Consider the following 19,253-nt stretch of genomic DNA (forward strand, 5'->3'; position numbering starts at 1 on the left):
TTGCAGCCATCTTGCTCTCATGTGGAAGTTTGATTTAGATTTTTTGTTTGATTCGTTATCTTAGAGTTTTCAACCATGTTGTCTACCTTTTTTTGTTTTTTCTTTGATTGAATGAAACACTTCGAAACTGAATATAGCTCTACATGAGTTCTATTCTTTGTCTGTGCAGAAATAGTGGAACCATTAAAGATGAGGTAGACCAAAAGATTACACACCAATACATAAGGGGGGAAAAAACGTGTTATGGAGTTCTTTAAATCCAAGTTGTGACTATATTTTCAGCTTAATTCCCAAATGCTTGAACATATTTCGCCCAATTTTTACGGCTGTGAAATTTTTTCCAATTATTATAAATGTGGCGATAATTAGCATCAAAGCTCCTTTAGGTTTTACCTACATTAGTCACAACTAAATTGCACATATAATCTTAATCTTTTATAAATTATTTTAATCATGTAGTATGATGGATTTGAAAAAAAAATTGTATGGTTAATGCTTGAATTGTTAAATCAAATTCAGTTAATGTTTGTGACAGAAAGTGCATCTCCTCATAATTTTTTTGTTGTTAAGTAAATGCTAATAGAGATTAAACATTCGTGCAACGTTGTAATTTTAACCATTCAATAACGTATGTTTAGCCAATTGCTCATATAAAATGTTATTAATAAAATTAGATGAAATAATGTATTAAGGGTCCGTGCATAGCACGGGTCTTAATCCTAGTTTAACATAAAGGAAAATTCAAAACTAAACAATTTTTGAGAAGTTGCTCTCGTATCTCTTCGTTGAGAAGAATTAAATACATTCTCATTTATATTTTCAAGAACCTTTGCAATTTCACCCAATAAGTTTGTCAAACTTGTTATTAATTTAAAATGAGAACTTCAACTAGTTTCACTAGGACATTGTAAAGTATCAATATGTGATAATTGAGTGATAAGACTAAAATTCTACAACAACAAAACTTTGCAGAGGCTAGAATAGGACCAGAGACAAAACTAAATAAAAATATATATAGTCGGTGAAAGAATTAAAATTCTTGCGGGGGTCGTTGCCCCTGCTATCCCCTCCCTAGATACGCCACTGTGTATAACCCTAACAAGTCGTCCTATTCAAGTAAATAAAATTGTGTTTAAATATGTTATTTTGCCCTTTAAATACATGTGTGTTTGGTGTTAGTCAATCCCCTCATAAATTTTAGTTTGTATTCCCATGTCTATCAAAATGACATGTTTATGTCCTCATTTGACTCAAATGATGTGACCAATGAACATGATGTCGCATGCCCATGTCTACCCGCGAGGCTGATGTGGCTTTCATTTACCAAATTTCCACAATGTTTGTCCAAATTGTACGATTTCTCCTAATATCTCAGTATGATTTTATACCCAAATATTGCATTATCTCTACTAAACTCATGTTTTTTATGATGAATATGCAATACTAGTATCAGAGCCTGTGCTATGCACGGTGAGATAAGAACTGTTAAATAAAACTGGATAGCTCTACATTGATGTCAACACTATAATTCTTTTAAAAAAACACATTACTCGCGTAAAGTTTGTTACTGGATTCGTTCATAAGATTAATTGTTTTGCATTATAGTAGAATATGTCAATAGACACATTGTCAACCACAAATTGAAAAATCTTAGTGCAATCTGGATACAATCCTTGTGGGTTGTAATACATTAAAGGTTATCAATTACATGAGGGGTAATGAACATAACACATATGTCATTACATATCAGTGGAGTGAATCACATCCACAAGTGTCATATATTTAGTGGTAAATAGAAGGGATACCACTTGCCCAGCACAGATACCATGGCTCTAACATAATAGTTTCCACCCCTACCAATCTTGGCATATTTGAATCATTGTGGAGTAAGAATGCAGCATAACACTTGAATACCAGCAGGGCCTTTAAGAATCCATTAAGACACGTCATTGTTACGAAGATAGTATGCAATGTGTTTAGGAACATTCTGCAACCAGATCAATAACATATCCTTAGTAAAACAATACAAATATTACAACAAAAGAAATAAAAAATGAAAAAGTACATACCAACTGACTTCCCATAACTTGGTTAAAAGTAAGCTTGACAGTAAAAAAAACATGGGTAAAACCTCCATGAAGGAGCATTTGTTACAATTGAAACCAAATTAGGAGGTTGGTCTACACTACCAGCAGTCAGACGATGTCTGACATAGTCAATCTCTGTTGAGTCCCGATTGTAGATAAACAAATAAAAAGTTGAACCCCCCTTATACTTCAACATACACTATCTCACCCCTCTAATTCATACAATTGACGAAGTTCAAACCACCCATTTGTCAGTTTTGGAGATTGCATACAACGCTGATACTAGACAGTATGCATAATGTCATTGGTGTCAACTAACAACCACTCGTTGCTTAGCTCTGTATCAAACCTCATCGCAAATAATGTTGCCATAGAAGAGGTTGCCTGCAAGTTTAAATATGCTAAAACGTTTCCCAACCGGATATATAACCATGATCCATAAAATGAAGATGAATACACAAGCCTCATAAGGGCGACTCACAACAACAATCACAGAGTGACATATGTCAAAATGTCCAGAGAGAATGTTATCCATTGTTGTTAAGGGCCTGTTTGGTTTAGCATTTTAGGACTCAAACGCACGTTGCGTTAAGAAAAATGTTGTTCTGAAGTTTCCCTTAACGTTTGGATACGCGTTTTTAAAAACGCAGAAACGCTAAAAAGGTACCAGAATGGCGTTTTGCTGGAACCGATAATTTGGAGCGTTGGCATTTGAGCGTTGGTGTTTGACCGTTGGGGAGATCCTCTGCCATTGGCAAGACATGCATTTTTCGAATTTGCCTTTCCAGATCTGTTCTTGCTCTGTTATTTACTTGCAATTCTTGTAGATCTGGAAAGTTCAAACAGCAGGGATGAGATTGAATGGAGATCCGTTTGATTGAAACGCAGAAACGCTAAAACGCTAAAAATGTTCACGATTGATTGAACTTGCGATTCTTGCTGAGGTTGCTGAGGGTATGTAGTGGGTGTCGAGACTGTTGGAAGAAGGGTTTCGGACCCAGTTCAAGAACCCGAGGGAGAGAACATGTTTTTTAGCTTGACGAACATGCATCTCCAATTTTTCGATGTGGGGCTCAATGCATATGCTGAATTATATTGGTTTTGGTACATAATGCTGAATTGTTAATTTAAATAGATTTCCTTCATCTTTTGAATTTCGGTAATGTTTTTGAATTGTTAACTCAGCTCTTGTTTAAGTCAAAGGATAATGTTTTGTTTTAATTATATTCTATACATGAGTTTTTGGTTAATACATCCAAACAATGTTCATTTTTTTAAAATCACGTTTGTTCCAAATCATCCAAACATAAATCACGTTCATTCAATCATAGTTTTACTCAAAATCATTTTAACAAAATCACATTAATTCAAACACCACGTTTCTAACGGGATGCCAAACAGGCACTAACTCTACTTGGATGAGTATTACTTGTTGTCAATTGAATTCATACAAATGTTATAATGTGCCTTCCAAAGCGGAGAGAAAATGAAGGATGAAGGGGTAAGAATTCAATGCTTTGTTAGATGGAATGGTTGATGGCACAAACAGAACTCATCCAAGTGAAATATAGGTCACTTTTTGTGAAGTATAGGTCACTTTGCATAATCCTCTCCAAAGATATATCTTTAGAAATCCGGCAGCGAAAGAACATCTACCCTACACAAAATGAAGGAAAAACGACAAGCGAAATATAAGTCACTTTTTTGTGAACAAATTTTGTTACTAAATATAAATCACTATCTAATATGTAGGAAGCATTATATATTGTAATATAAGGTCTAAATAAAATTACCATATCCAAAGCTAAAGTAGTAAGAGCTAAATATCAAAGATATTTTCTTTGATATAAGGTTCAAGTGCAATCTTTGTTAGGGTCTCATTCTACATTTACGATGATTTTTTTTTTTTCACGTTTTGGGTCTTTTTTAATTGATATCCACATGTTTAAAGCCAATCTCAATACACAAGACAATTTTGTGTTAATGGTTACCAACAGAAGAGAATACATTGAACAACATTTTAAGGGGATTTCATGCGCTGCATTTCACACGTAGGCATTGATATCCCTTAAAAAATAACCAATATAATATATTGATAGCAAAGGGTTGACAAAGTACATTCTTACTGTGAGATCTTATTACAAAGGTAGCCCCAAATTATATCCCCCTATGCTGCAGTGTTATACATATATGGGTATATGCCATAAGTAGTGCCAACCGCCAACCATATTGATTGGACTTCTACATAAATGCAGAATTTTTTGATGAGCTAAAATCACCTGAGATGTAAAAATTAATATCCCCATCGGTTCAGAGAATAACAAAGTGTTGGGTTCGTGATTCATGAAGACCTTTTTATGTTTAAATTATTTTGTGTTAATTATATTGAACAGAGTTACTGAAACAAATTATGTCCCATAAATAGTTGTTGATAATAATTTTAATTTTACTCATTGAAAGATAAACTGAACTCATCCAAATTTGATCCATTGACTTCCTCTTTCAAACACATGTCAGTCGGTTCTTACCATTCACTATCATTCATGCACAATTTGCTATAAAATCTTAAAACAAGTAAGTGGTAGAATTTGACATATATATGTTTAAATGTGATGTTTTTATTTAAATAGTAGTCCTAAGAAATAGTATTAGCAATTTTATCTAACAAAGTTAGTTTAGGCTTGTGTGATAGTTATTGACGAGTGGGATGGTGGCCTGACATAAATAATCAACTTTACAATAAAAAGAGACTTGCAAGTAGGTGCTTTCTAATGTGAACCACTTTTTAAGAGGTTTAAATCTACACCGTATCATTTGACCGGTCATATAAGGTAAACACATTTTATGTAGTGCACATTAGGGAAAACCCGACAAGTAAGATATAAAAAATGCGGTGAAGCAGGAACAATAATGTAGACCTTAATCAAATTGCATATCTTATTAAGAGCAAAATATCATGTGGTATAGCAATAATTTTCAATCTATTGTTTTTAACACCTATTTCAAATACATTTGAATGCAAGTAATTTTTTGAACAATGTATTAAATTCATTTTGACTGCTTCACCTTCCATTTTACTTTCAGGAAAGGTTACGATGCATGCTCATTTTGTTTTCATGCTCCCACACTACTATTCATTTTTTCTGTTTCACATTCTAAAATTGCTCTTAATACGTATGAATGTGAATGAAAGAGGACGTTGGACAAAATTAATGAATTGACAGCATCTTCAACGTAATGATAAAAAACAAAGAGTCAAAAACCTCATTATTTTTGCGGAGTTAGAGAGATCAAAGCGTTATCAAGGCCCTGTTTTCTGACAAATCCACATAAAATTACTATAATAATCATTGTATTTATAATTCTTACGTGATAACCAAATTCGAATAAGTCTACCCAAAATTGGTTTTGTACCAAACATTACTCAGGGTTGTTGCTGCTTTCTCTAATGATTGACATACAAATATTTGACTAACATGGACAACTGTAATTGATTTTTATAAGACCATAGAGAGTGATATATATTTTGTTGTGAAACACATTACAAAATGTGACTTATAAGATTAAACGAATGAATACTTACATATTCAAAAAAATGGTTTCAAACTAATTATACATTTCAACTTAATAATATGTTTCTATGGCTTCGTTAGTTCGTATGGAGCGTCAATGTTGACATTATGCCATTGTGATTGTGCATGTTTTCATGAGGGGGAATTAATGTTGGCATTATGCCATAGTTATTCAGAATGAAGCATTATTATTTTCGCACTGTAAACTTTATGTCTTATAATCCAGTTGAAAGGAAGTTAAAATTAGTAAATCTCTAACACGATTGATTTAGTGATAAATAATTTTTATGTGCATTTAGCTTATAGTAATACAATCTCCATACCAATATCCATTACGTTAAGCCAATAACAATCAAACAGTTTCAGACATAAGCATTACAAACATGAAGACAACTTATTCATGTTGGTCATTGCTAAACTCACTCAGTAGATAACCAGTCATGGAAGTACCGGCTATGAACTGAGTGTATCATAACATAAAACACATTACATTGTATCATAATACAATTATTGGAATTTAAATTAGTTATATACAGATTCCCAAGAAGTTTAATCACTATCCATGACATATGACTTATATCTTCTTCTTCACCCACTACCAGAAATTCGCTGTTTAACGGGGGATTTAGCGACGAATTATTTCAGTCACAATTAGCGACTGATTTTGCAACAGAATCCATGATATTTTGGTCATGTCCCAAGTTTGACTTATTAGCGACTGATTCAGCGACGACAATAATAACGACCGAATATTCCGTCGCTAAACTATATAATAAAAAATAAAAAAGTAAGGTAGCGACTGTTTTAGTGACAGATATTTTAGCGACCGATATATCTGTCGCTAATTACTTTTACACTTTTGTATTTTTTAAGTTAGCTAAGTATTCAGTGGCTAAATTATTTACAATTCTATTTATTAGCGACGGAATATTCGGTCGCTAATGTTTTCGTCGCTATGACAGTCGCTAAGTTGAACGTTGTTACCCTTCTAAAATATTTTCTATATTTAGCGAAGGGCATATCGGTCGCCGAGTGATCGGTCATTAGTTAAGTTGCTAATGTGTCAGTCGCTAACTCGGTCTTTAAGTTGTTCCTTGTTATTTGTTCAAAAATTTCTATATTTAGCGACGAAAGTTTCAGTCGCTAATGTTTCCGTCGCTAATTCTGTCGTTAAATGATTTATTAGTTTACCTTTTAGCGACGAAATTTCGGTCGCTAAGTTCACCGTCGCTAATTCAGTCGCAACGTTAATTATAAATATAACAAATTAAAAAACGTCATGCCTTTGGGTTGAACACAGGTTCTACGGCCTCTTCTCACTAGAAGTTACCATATGAGCAAACTAATTTTTTAGTAATATGTTCGTTTATTTTTTATTTATATACATTGGTAAAGCGAAACATAAGCCCAACATATGTTTATGTTTTATTCCCAAATCCTATCTGCACCGTTCTCGTTCTCGATAGGAACTCTCATTGGTACTGGTCTTGTTCACAAACCCAATCTGCGCCGTTCACCATCATCTTGCTGTTGGGTACTGGTCTTGTTCAAGATGAAGTTGCTCCGGTTCTAGATCAACGAATTGCAGAATGTTTCTCAGCCTCTCCAACGCGAATCATCAAGGTTTCTCTTTAGTTTTCCAAAAATGAGGTTTGTCACTCTTTCTGCCCCTTTTAACTACATAGTTTAGCAATTAGTATGATGATGTTTTCTACTTCTTTCTGCTGAATTTTTAAAAAGAATGCCTCCATTACTAAAAAATACCTCCATTATTAAAAGCTTCTTTTGCAAAAGTTCATAAATTTTGTTCCTTTTGGCATGATAGAACAAAAATAAGGTCAAAAAGAGTGTGATTTACTGGGAATATATATTTACGGGCTTGTTGCTTTGGTTGATTGTGCAAAGACTGGAATGTATTTGCTACAGTACTCTTGTTTTACTTAACTTCAAGAGTAATGCTACATGTAAATTGGAAAGATTTTGACATGCTAATTCAATTCAGGTCCTGGTCTTGGCTTAAAGCAAAGGTAAAGGTGTTTACTTATTCTTTGATTGAGTGGAAGTCTCAGCCTCTCACTTGTCTAGAGATAATTTGAAGGTTCTCTACCTAGATGGTAATGCAGAGGCGTGGAATGGCCTGCTAATTCTGTCCTCATGTTTCTGTTTTCGTGAGTTTACTGCAATAGTGTGCTAGCCTCGCTGGTTTGGGATCAAAAGACCTCTTTGTTGGGACCTGTAGCTTCTTTTGTTTCTTGTAGAAAAGGAGTAGGGTGTTTTATGTTGGTATTGTAAATTCAGTTTTGTTTCTCCCCATCTGGTGACGTTTTTGGCCTTGTCTTTGGACTTTTGTTCTTTTTTCTTTCTCTTCTTTTCTTTTGGCTCTCATTCTTATATATATTTCTCTTAGCACTTTTGTGCATATTAAAATAAATTGGCTTATCCAAGAAAAAAAACTGTCATAACAAAGCAATAAATAAAGGTTTCTTTAATTGCTTGTAATTCATAATTGGCTGGTCCTCATAAACTATATGTCCCCATCATGTAAAATTACAATTGCGACATCAATCATATTCAACTACAGTACTCTTGTTTTACTTAACTTTTAGAGTAATGCTACATGTAAATTGGAAAGATTTTGACATGCTACAATTTTGAGCTGCAATCTGTATGTTTTGGTGTTAGTATTCTAGTTTTTTTTATTTCAATTTTCATATTTTGAGTGGTATGTTTTGGTGTTGGTATCTTTGTGCAGGTTTATCCCACATTCGATGGAAACTCAATTGACTTTTTCCACTCTGATTCTCCTGGGATAGAATCTGGTCAAAGCGCGTCATATTACTTAAGCAAACAGAGGTATCTTTGAAAACTTATTTTACCTTCTTCAGTTGTCGAACTATATATGTTTACTACAAATGTCAAATATGCACACTAATTTACTTAAAAACTTGTTTCAGATTGTCACTAGCTAGATTGCTCTTGTTGAAGCTCTTAAGTTAAATACCTTGATTTCTTACCTAAGGTGATTTCTTACCTAAGGTATGTTGTTTAATTTCTTAACATTGGATGGGTAATGCTAGTTTGTTTGTGTTTTCATGGATTGGATGTTGTATGAACTAATGTCATCGTTGGTTGTTAGTTAAAGTGTAAATGTGTTGTATGATATATTCAGTGCTTGATTATATGACAGAATATGGATATCTGTCAAATTCGCGGTTGGATGTATTATAGACTTGTAATTGACCGAAGGGGGCATACTAGTGCATTTTTGGATGGATTAAAGGAATTTATCTCTCTTGCATGCCAAAAATCAGCAGACTCTACTAGTGGAGAGATTAGATGTCCTTGCACTAGATGTAGAAATCTCAAGTACTTACAATCCGAAGAGGTTGAAATTCATCTTTGTAGGTGGGGATTTATATCGGATTATTGGTATTGGACATGTTATGGAGAAAGTGATCCACCTTCATGCGTAGCATTTAATACTTCTCCTAGTACTAGTGGCACTGCACAAGAGGGTCATGGATTTGAAAACATAGTTTACGATGCTTTTGATCCACAATTTAGAATGTATCCTAATCAACAAACAGAGGAGGCTCCAAATAAAGATGCTCAAGAGTTTTATGATTTACTACATGCAGCCCAAAAGCCATTGTGGCCGGGATGCACTAATCATATAGAATTGTCTACTGCCGTTAGATTATTGACAATCAAATCAGATGGAAACATTTCCCAACGATCTTTCAATGAGTATATGACACTCATGAAAGAGACACATCCTGAAGGTAATGTTATACCTGAAGATTATTATAGGGCAAAGAAGATAGTGTCCAAGCTTGGTCTTACATCGAAAATAAATAGATTGTTGCGACAAAGGTTGTATGTTGTTCTACATGGATGAAGATATGAAATTAAAGCAATGAAATTTTGTGGCGGACCTCGTTATCATATAACAAAGGTTGGTATTGAAGGTATGAAAAACGGTAGAAAGGGGGGTTTGAATAACGTTTTCAGTATAAAACTTCCACCTTAAAGATTTTGACAAATCTTTCGAGAACTTAAGTGCTAAAGATAAGAGATAGAAAAGCACACAAGGATTTTATCCTGGTTCACTTGATAAATCACTCAAGCTACTCCAGTCCACCCGTTAAGGTGATTTCTTCCTTCTTAGAATGAAGGCAATCCACTAATCAGGTAAGAGTTACAACTGCACTTGAAACCTACAAGTGACTAACAATTACACTGACTTAGCTCACACTAAGATTCACTCTCTTAGTCTTCTCTAGGATCCGATCAACCTTGATCTCCTAAAGGAACTAAACAAACTGTTTATCAAAGAATTGTTTACAAGAGATTTGCTTCTAAAAAGCTAATAGTAAACTCAATGAATTTCAGATGAAAGAAAACTTAGAAGAATTTAAGATTGTCTTGCGTATGTGAATGCTTCTAGCCGTTTCTTTCAGTCTTCAGCCTCTTTATATACTCCAAGGATTAGGGTTGAGCGATGCATGGGAAATGCTACCGTTGGAGGGCAGTTCTGGAAAATCCAGCTTCTGTTGTGGCTGAGAACGTTAGGTAGGTCGTCAGGAAGGTACAATAGCTTTTGTACTTGGATAGCGACGCGACCTCTAAACCTAGGAGATTTCTGATCAGGGGAATGCTTCGTATTGGAACTTGTGAAGCCGGTTGATCAGAGTCAGAGGGAAAGCACAGATCCTCTGACCATTGTATCTTCTGATTCTGAACTCAGAGGGAAGAACATGACCTTCAGAGTTTCTTGCTTCTGGACTTCAGAGTTTCCACTATTCAGCTTCTGGATCTTCAGAGTCTTCTACACCATCAGAACATCTGAACCTTCAGTGTTTCTTGGTTATCAGAACTTCTGGATCTTCAGAGCTTCTAGTGACTGAGTCCACATCAGAGTTTGTATAACTTCAGAACTTCTGAAGCTTTTCCACTGTTCATACTGAACATGGTGAATGCGAAAGCGTTGCTTGGGTCACTCTTTATACACAGTGCTTCTGATCTGTGTGAGATTGAGTTGAGGTCAGAACCTGCAAATAGCACACTCAGAAAAACACGTTAGAGTACCACAATTGTTCATATCAAAAGGTTAACTTGTAATCATCAAAACATAGAGTTGTACTACTAGATCAAAACTTGATCTTACAGGTATGGATAATTACAAAGAGGTTCCTGTGAAGAGAATGCACTATTTACCCCTCATTCCCAAGCTTAAGAGATTGTATGCCTCATAGAGTTCTGCTCCACACATGAGGTGGCATTATGAAAATAAACGACAAGCAGGAGTGATGTGTCATCCATCAGATGGAAAAGCATGGAAACACTTTGATAATGTCCATCTTGATTTTGCAAAAGAACCTAGAAATGTGAGATTAGGATTATGTTCTGATGGTTTTATGTCATTTGGTAATGGAGCTAAACCTTATTCTTGTTGGCTAGTCACTGTTACCCCATACAATCTTCCTCCTGAACTTTGCATGACTACTCCTTATATGTTTTTGACATTGATTATTCTTGTGCCTGATAATCCAGAAGAGAAGATTGATGTGTATTTGCAGCCATTGATAGATGAGTTAAAATTGTTATGGAATGAAGGTGTGGTGACATATGACATTTCAAAAAAGCAAAATTTTATCATGAAAGTTGCATTAATGTGGACTGTTAATGATTTTCCTACAAATGGTATGTTGTCGGGTTGGAGTACCGCAGGAAAATTTGCTTGTCCATATTGCATGAATCAATCAAAGGCTTTCTATCTGAAACATAGCGGTAAATGTTCATGTTTTGATTTTTATCGTCAATTTTTGCCAACAAATCATGACTATAGAAAAAATAAGGATGCGTTTTACAAGAATCGAGTTGTTACGTCCAAAGCTCCACGAAGGCTATCGGAGGATGAAGTGTGGGAAGAAGTTTCTGAAATGCCAAAAATAACTGAGACTCAACCTTGTATTTGTCCTGGATATGGTGTCTTTCATAATTGGACAAAACAAAACATCTTTTGGGAGTTACCATATTGGAAGGACAACTTAATAAGGCATAATCTTGATGTGATGCTTATTGAGAAAAATATTTTTGATAATGTCTTTAATGCAGTGATGGACATCAAAGGCAAGACCAAAGATAATGTTAAGGCAAGAAGGGATTTGAAAGAGTATTGTAAACGGAGGGAATTGGAATTAATAGAGAACCTCGGTGGAAAACCTTTAAAGCCTAAAGCAAAATTTGTTCATTCGAAGGAGCAAAACATGGCAGTGTGTAAATGGGTTAGTGAGTTGAAAATGTCCGATGGATATGCTTCAAATTTGAGTAGATGTGTAACCATGAAGGATGGGAAGTTTCTTGGAATGAAAAGTCATGATTGTCATATCTTTATGGAGCGTTTGTTACCAATTGCTTTTAGTGCATTACCACTTCAAGTTTGGAAGCCTATAGCTGAGTTGAGCAAGTTCTTCAAGGATTTGTGCTCAAGTACATTGCAATTGAATGATTTGAGGCGGATGAGAGAAAATATTGAAGGTATGAAAAACACTAGAAAAGGGGGGGGGGTTTGAATAGGGTTTTTAGCTTTTAGAAATTTCCCTCTAAGATTAAGGATAATCTTTTCGGACTAAAGATCACAAGATGTAAGAGTTAAGGGAAGGAGAAAAGCACACAATGATTTTATCTTGGTTCACTTGATAAATCCCTCAAGCTAATCCAGTCCGCCCGTTAAGGTGATTTCTTCCTTCTTAGAATGAAGGCAATTCACTATTCAATGATTGTTACAACTGCACTAGCAACCTGCTCAGTGACTAACAATACAATGAACTAGCAGCACTAAGACAACCTTGCCTTAGTCTTCTCAAGAATTCTGACCTCACTGGTCTCTCAAGGAACTACAAATAAAGTTTGTGAAAGAGTTCGGTTTACAAAGAGATGCTTCTTAACAAGCAGAAGTAAACACAATAAGAACAATGAAGAAAATATTGCTAAGGTATTCGCTGAGAGTATTTCACGTGTATGTGCAAAGTTTTCTTAGTTGATTTCTTCAGTCTTCAGCCTTTAAATACTCCAAGGTTTAGAATGTGTATCCGTTGGATGAATCTGTCCGTTGGAGGGCAGTTCTGGAATTTCCAGAGCTTGTTGTGACTGATCGTCGTAGGTGAGGCAGTCAAAATAGTACATTAGCTTTTGTACGAATGACAGTGACAATGCCTCAGCCTAGTTGACTCTTGATCTTGGACGTTACTTCATGTTGGAACTTGTGAAGCTTGTGTGATCAGAGTCAGAGCGAAGCTTGGATCTTCAGATCATCAGAACTTCTGCTTCTGGACCGTTCATCAGAGCATCTGGCCTTCAGAGCATGAAGTGCTTATGGTCTTGAGAGCCAGCTTACACTTGGACTTCAGAGCTTCCAAGTCTTCAACTTCAGGACCGTTCCTCAGAACATCTGGTCTTCAGAACTTCAGAGCTTGGATCGTTCGGAGTCCACATCAGAGCTTATAATCTTCAGAGCGTCTGAAGCGTTTGCTACTGTTCAGAAGAACGTAGTTAAGTGCAGAAGTGTTGTGTTGGTTACTCTTGGTCTTCAACTTCTGATTAGTATATCATCTTTGAATCAGAGTCAGAGCCTGTTTGCCACAACTTAAAAAGACAAGCGTTAGAGTACCACAATTGTTCATACATAATAATAAACTTGTTATCATCAAAACATAGAGTTGTACCACCTGACCAAATCTTGGTCTTACAAATATTATCATTACAACATGTAAGTTAGAAAGAATCTTTCCACCTGGTTTCTTTAATTCAATGAAGAATTTGCATATCCATCTTCCTTATGAAGCAATAGCAGAAGGTCCCATTCAATATCGATGGATGTGTCCATTCGAGAGGTAATTCCTTGCATCGTTTATTGTACACATTAATTTATTTGTAATTACCGGTTAATGATATTTTGTCACTTTAGGTACTTGAGGAGGTTGAAACGAATGGTTAAAAACAAATCACGGGTAGAAGGGTCTATTTGTGAGGCATATCTATGCTAAGAGACTTCTCATTTTTGTTCATACTACTTTGAGTCTCATGTTCAATCAACGAGAAATAGAGTTGGTCGAAATGATGATGGAGGCCAGGTCGATGCAGTTCAACGAAATTTATCTATCTTCAATCATCCCGGCCGATCGCATGGAACTTGTAAAAGTCGGTATTTAAATGATATGGAATTACATGTTGCCCATTTGCATATCCTACTTAATTGTGACGAAGTTAAACCATATATAAAGTACGTAAGTTTGTTTGTATTTTGATCATTCTTTTAGTTACAATGATTGAAACATTAAATAATATAGTGATCATTGTTAGATTCTTTAGTAACACTTGGTGGCAACCTTTCCAAATATCTCTCAAGCTGTTATTGATGGTCTTATTGCATCTGAGTTTCCAACTTTGTTTCGATCGTATGTAAGTATCGTGTTTTTTTTAAGTTAATATTGCACAAGTTAACCCTATGTTTGTGTAATATAAACTCTAATAGGTTTATGCTTAATGATAGGTTCATGATAGAAATAACATGGTAGCAGATCAGTTATTACACCACTTAGCATGGGGTCCTAAGAAAAAGGTGGATACTTGGCCTATTTACTTTGTCAATGGTTTTAAGTTTCATTCAGAAGAGGGGACTGTCAATAAGAAAACCATCAATTCTGGAGTTTATGTTGAGGGTAATGATGAAGAGGATGAACACTATTATTATGGTATTCTTAAAGAGATTTTGCGGCTAGAGTACCCAGGTGAACCAATCAAACAGTTAGTGTTATTTAACTGTGAATGGTTTGATTCTGTCATCAATCGTGGGATGAAGGTTAATAAATAAATGAAATTGTGGAGGTTCATCGTTCTAGAAGGTATTCAAAATATGACCATTTCATATTTGCAACAAATGCGATTCAAGTGTACTACATGCCTTACCCAAAAAACGTAAAAGAAAAGGTTGATTGGTGGGTTGTTACTAAAACCAAACCAATGGGTATAGTTGATGATCGTGCATTGGAAGTTGCATTTCAAGATACAACAACTCATGTGGATCCGGTGTCAAATGAAGAGCTAGATGGTCACTTGAGAGATGATGAAGCTTTATATGAGGAAGTGGATGATGATGAGGATGAGGATGATTCTGAGAATGAGAATGATAATGAGAATGATTATACATCTTTAGATGATGATAATTAGAATGTGACATTATGTTTTTCTTATGTGAGGTAACAAATTGTACTTATATTAATTGTAATATTATAGCTCGTATAATTTTTTCTTAAATATACAAATACTCTAACCTTTACAAATGATGCAGATGTCTGACAAAGATCGAGGCAAATCCAAAACTCTAAGAGGAAGTTCATCTAAAAAACCTTCAAAGCGGTTAACTCACAATGGTATTCCAACTTCAGCTTCAACAAATGTTGCAATGTCATCACATATGACAACTCATGTCCCACCAACTCAATCAACTCGTTCTACATATGTCCCACCAACTCAATCAACTCCTTCCATCAATGTCCCACCAACTCCTAATGTGGTACAAGATTTCACCAATGTCTCACCAACTCAATCAACTCCTTCCACCAATGTACAAGATTCCACCAATGTCTCACAATATGAAAATGCATCAAATGATTGCAAACCTACATTCACCCTTGATGGCCAAGGGTATGCATTATTTCGTATAAGTTACTTGGAGTACATTTAGTATACCTTTAATTGTTTACATGTCGTGTTTTTAGGTTCTTACCTTCGCATCTTGCTGCTAATACCATCACTGATATCTTTCGAAGTTATTATAATGAACCATGGCCAACATGGAGCAAGATACCAGAAGATAGGAAAATTATGATGTTTGGAGAGTTCATGGTATATTTCAATGTAAATTATCAAGTTTGATCTACTATCTCTATGTATGCAATTTTATCTAACTTTACTTGTATTTATTGTAGAAAAAATACTCTGTTTGTCCACCTGATGTTATATGGGCTAGAAATAACTTTGAATCTCGAGGTCAAACACTGATGAAAGATAGTTGAGTAAGGCTCATAGAATTGAGAAGAAGCCAAGGTGGCTTGGAAATCATGTATGGGATGGACTATGTGAGCATTGGCAAACTGAGAAGTTCAAGGAGAAAAGTGTCAAAGCAAAGGCAAATCGGGCATCTGATCGTGAAAGATTTGGAGGGACCCTTCACATTGGTGGCTCTATCACAACGTCTCAACATAGAGAAAAATTTGGCTAAGATTTTTCTCTTGTAGTGTATTCTCTTAATTTATATATAAATGATATTATCCTAAATTTTTGGTACTTGTTTTAGATGAAGAAAAATGGATTCAACCCTTCTCCACTAGAGTTGTTTCGCCATACACATCAACGCAAGGATGGTACATTTGTGGATAAGAAATCAGAGCATGTAAATATATGATATTTTAAACTCTTCTTTAATTTAGTATACATGAATTGTATTGGACTAGTCTTTGAGACAAATATTTATGGATTGGTTGGACTCTTGTGACATCTTTTAGTGTATTTGTCTTTGTTGCTCATACAAGGCTGTGCCTGAAATTATGGTAAATGTAGGTTAGGTATTGTAAAAGAGAATTCATGGTTGATTTTAGGCTTAATACATCAGAAGGCCCCTGGAATTGTAAAGGGAATCAGCTCCAGGACCTGTAAAATTTTTGCATCAAATTGGGTCCCTAAGAAATTTTTTTTAATTCAATTAAGGCCAAAGTGTGCCAGACTTCAATTTTGTCCTAGTCATCAATTCCACGTGACTTTTTTAATTTTTTTTAATTAAAAAATTATAAAAAATTAATTATTAATTCCAACTCATCTCATTTATTTAAGGAGAAAAATAAAAATAAAAATATTAAAAAATTACAATTTATTTAACTTTGATCCTAATTATATCCTTAATCCTTATCTCCCTCCAACTCCATGGAATCAACAACAACAAATTCAGAAAGAAAAAATCCTCATAATCAACAATAAATCTAACATCAACCACCATCTTCATCTTCATCCTCAAAGTTCAAACCACCAAAAACCTATTCCCTTTACCAAGAAATCAACCCCACAAAAAACAACTAAAAAAATCCAGAAATAAACCCAGAAACAACCACAATTTGGGGGTGAAAATGTTTTAATTAGGGATTGGTTATAAGGATTATTAGATTAGATTATTAGATTAGCTTATTAGTTAGATTATTAGATTGTTTAGTTAAGGATTATTAGATTAGGTTTTTTATTAAGTTTTTAATTTTTTTTCCTGATTAAATAATTGAGTTGGAATTAAAAATAATTTTTTTATTTTTTAATTAAAAAAATTCTAAAAGCCACGTGGAATTGATGACTGGGATAAAATTGAAGGCTGGCACACTTTGGCCTTAATTGAATTAAAAAAAAAAAATTCTAAGGACCCAATTTGATGCAAAATTTTTCTAGGCCCTGGATTTGATTCCCTTTACAATTACAGGGGCCTTATGATGTATTAAACCTTGATTTTATTGTAACTAATTCTTGCTAACAGGGTACATTTGTGCGTGAAATGGAAGATAAGACACAAAGAACATCTGAGCAAAATCTTCCTCCCCCGAATGAGCTAAATGTGTGGCGTGAAGTGGCTGGGGATAAAAAAGGTAGAATATTTGGGTTGGGATTGGAGTCTACTATTATCAATAAACAGTATCATGGCTCATGTTCTTCATCATCTGAATGGGTAAGAAGATCAAAATTTGATCAATTGAGAAACACATTATTGGAGGAGACTCAAAGAATGGTAATACAAATGATGGAAGAAAGGATGCAACAACCACCAATGCCAACCACAAATCAAGAGGAGTCAGAAACTGAGGAGTCAGAGAATGCGGAGGATCTTGGTGGTTCTTGATGAAAACTTTGTCAAGCTTTATTTCTATATTAATGTAATAGACTAAGTTTAATGTAATAGACTATTTTGTAACTACTAGACTAGTTTAAGTAGTTCATGGTATACTTTTTGTGATGGTTCAGTGATGAATTTGTGGATATGTTAAAATTGTGTGTTTTGTTGTTTCCTATCATTTTGATGATTATGGTTATATTCATATTTTTAACAGTAAAAGAAATTCGTCGCAAAACAGATTATTATTGTTAATTTTATATATATTTCCGTCACTGAACTCATCACTTACTTTCTAAATCTGTCGCCAAATCCGTCGCTATATTATGGTTGAAACTGTCGCAAAATCAGCCGCTACATTCCGTCGCTAAATTCCGTCGTTAAATTTCGTTGCTAAATCAGTCGCTAATTTCCGTCGCTAAATCAGTAGCTAAAACGGTTGTACAAATCGGTCGCTACATTAGTCGCAAAGTCAGTCGCTAAATCGGTCGCTGATTTTAGAGACTTAGGTAATACCAACCAACGAAATCGGTCGCTAATAGTTTTAGCGACCGATTTAGCCCATGTAGCGACCGATTTGGTCCGTCGCTAAATCACTGCTTTCTGATAGTGACCTTAGCAGGAGCCCTCTTCTTTTTCAAGTTGCATGATGCAACCCCTTCAGTTTTTGGGGAAGAAGACCTCTTATAATGGAGTATATCATGTGTGTTATCATTGAGATCTATAAGAGTAAACCCATGGGTTGTTGGGGATTTCTCGCTGGAAACTACAACAAAGTCCTCAAACAAACCCAGCGTCACATAAGTTTTATCCATTTAATAAATATTGGAAATTATATAGGAAAATTAGCACCGGTGAAAGGTGTTGATGTCACGACAATTGAGGAGGGTCTAACCTTAACTCCATAAAGATAAAAGTCATTGGCTGAATATTGGAAAAAACAATAACAACAATAAGGTAAGTTAACACGTATAGAGTCTTCACCAACCGCAGCCTTGAACTTTACAATTATAGATGAATCTTTGCAAATTCGTTTCACCCTAAAAGATGGTCCTAACCGGGAAGGAAATGGTTGAGATGTAGCAGAGTTCTTAACCGGGAAGGAAATAGTTGAAAAGAAATTTCTTGTCAACCAGACTTGCAATCTCTTGTGGAAGGCCGTTCAATGACTCAATCTGAAAATAAAAAAACTTCAAGAATCAACATACTTGTGTATAAACACCAAAGTGCGTAGGAAATCTTATAAAAAAATGTCTTGAAAACACCTTGTCCACCATTTCAACTAACTCAGCAGCAGAATTTCCAATTAGAACATTGACTTCTTTGTCAAATAGTATTAAAGATGCACTGGCTATTTCATCATGGACCATAATCTGTAGACGAAATCTGCAGATTATAAGGCGACGATTAGAAACAAAATAATATTTAAAAACTATGCATGGGAGCAAGATTTGTTGCTTACCTAGGGATAACACTAACAACATGTCGGTTGCAAACCTCACAGAAATACATCTTTTCATCAGGATAGACCTTTTTGTTGCACTTACATGCGTTGTACCACCAATCAATCCCCTCCTCGACATAACTAACAATGGCGTATACCACACAGACAGTGTTCTGCCGTAACAAATCATTAGATATACGCTTAACCACTCCATGTAATAAAGG

The 19,253-nt window shown here is 34.9% G+C and overlaps 1 pseudogene; it reads left to right on the forward strand.

Annotated features, from left to right (window-relative positions):
- Window positions 1–7,087: 7,087 nt before the first annotated feature.
- Window positions 7,088–16,219, forward strand: LOC130745798 (uncharacterized; annotated as a pseudogene).
- Window positions 16,220–19,253: the final 3,034 nt, after the last annotated feature.

This window comes from Lotus japonicus, chromosome 3 (assembly GCF_012489685.1).
Source record: "Lotus japonicus ecotype B-129 chromosome 3, LjGifu_v1.2".
Lineage (NCBI taxonomy): Eukaryota > Viridiplantae > Streptophyta > Magnoliopsida > Fabales > Fabaceae > Lotus > Lotus japonicus.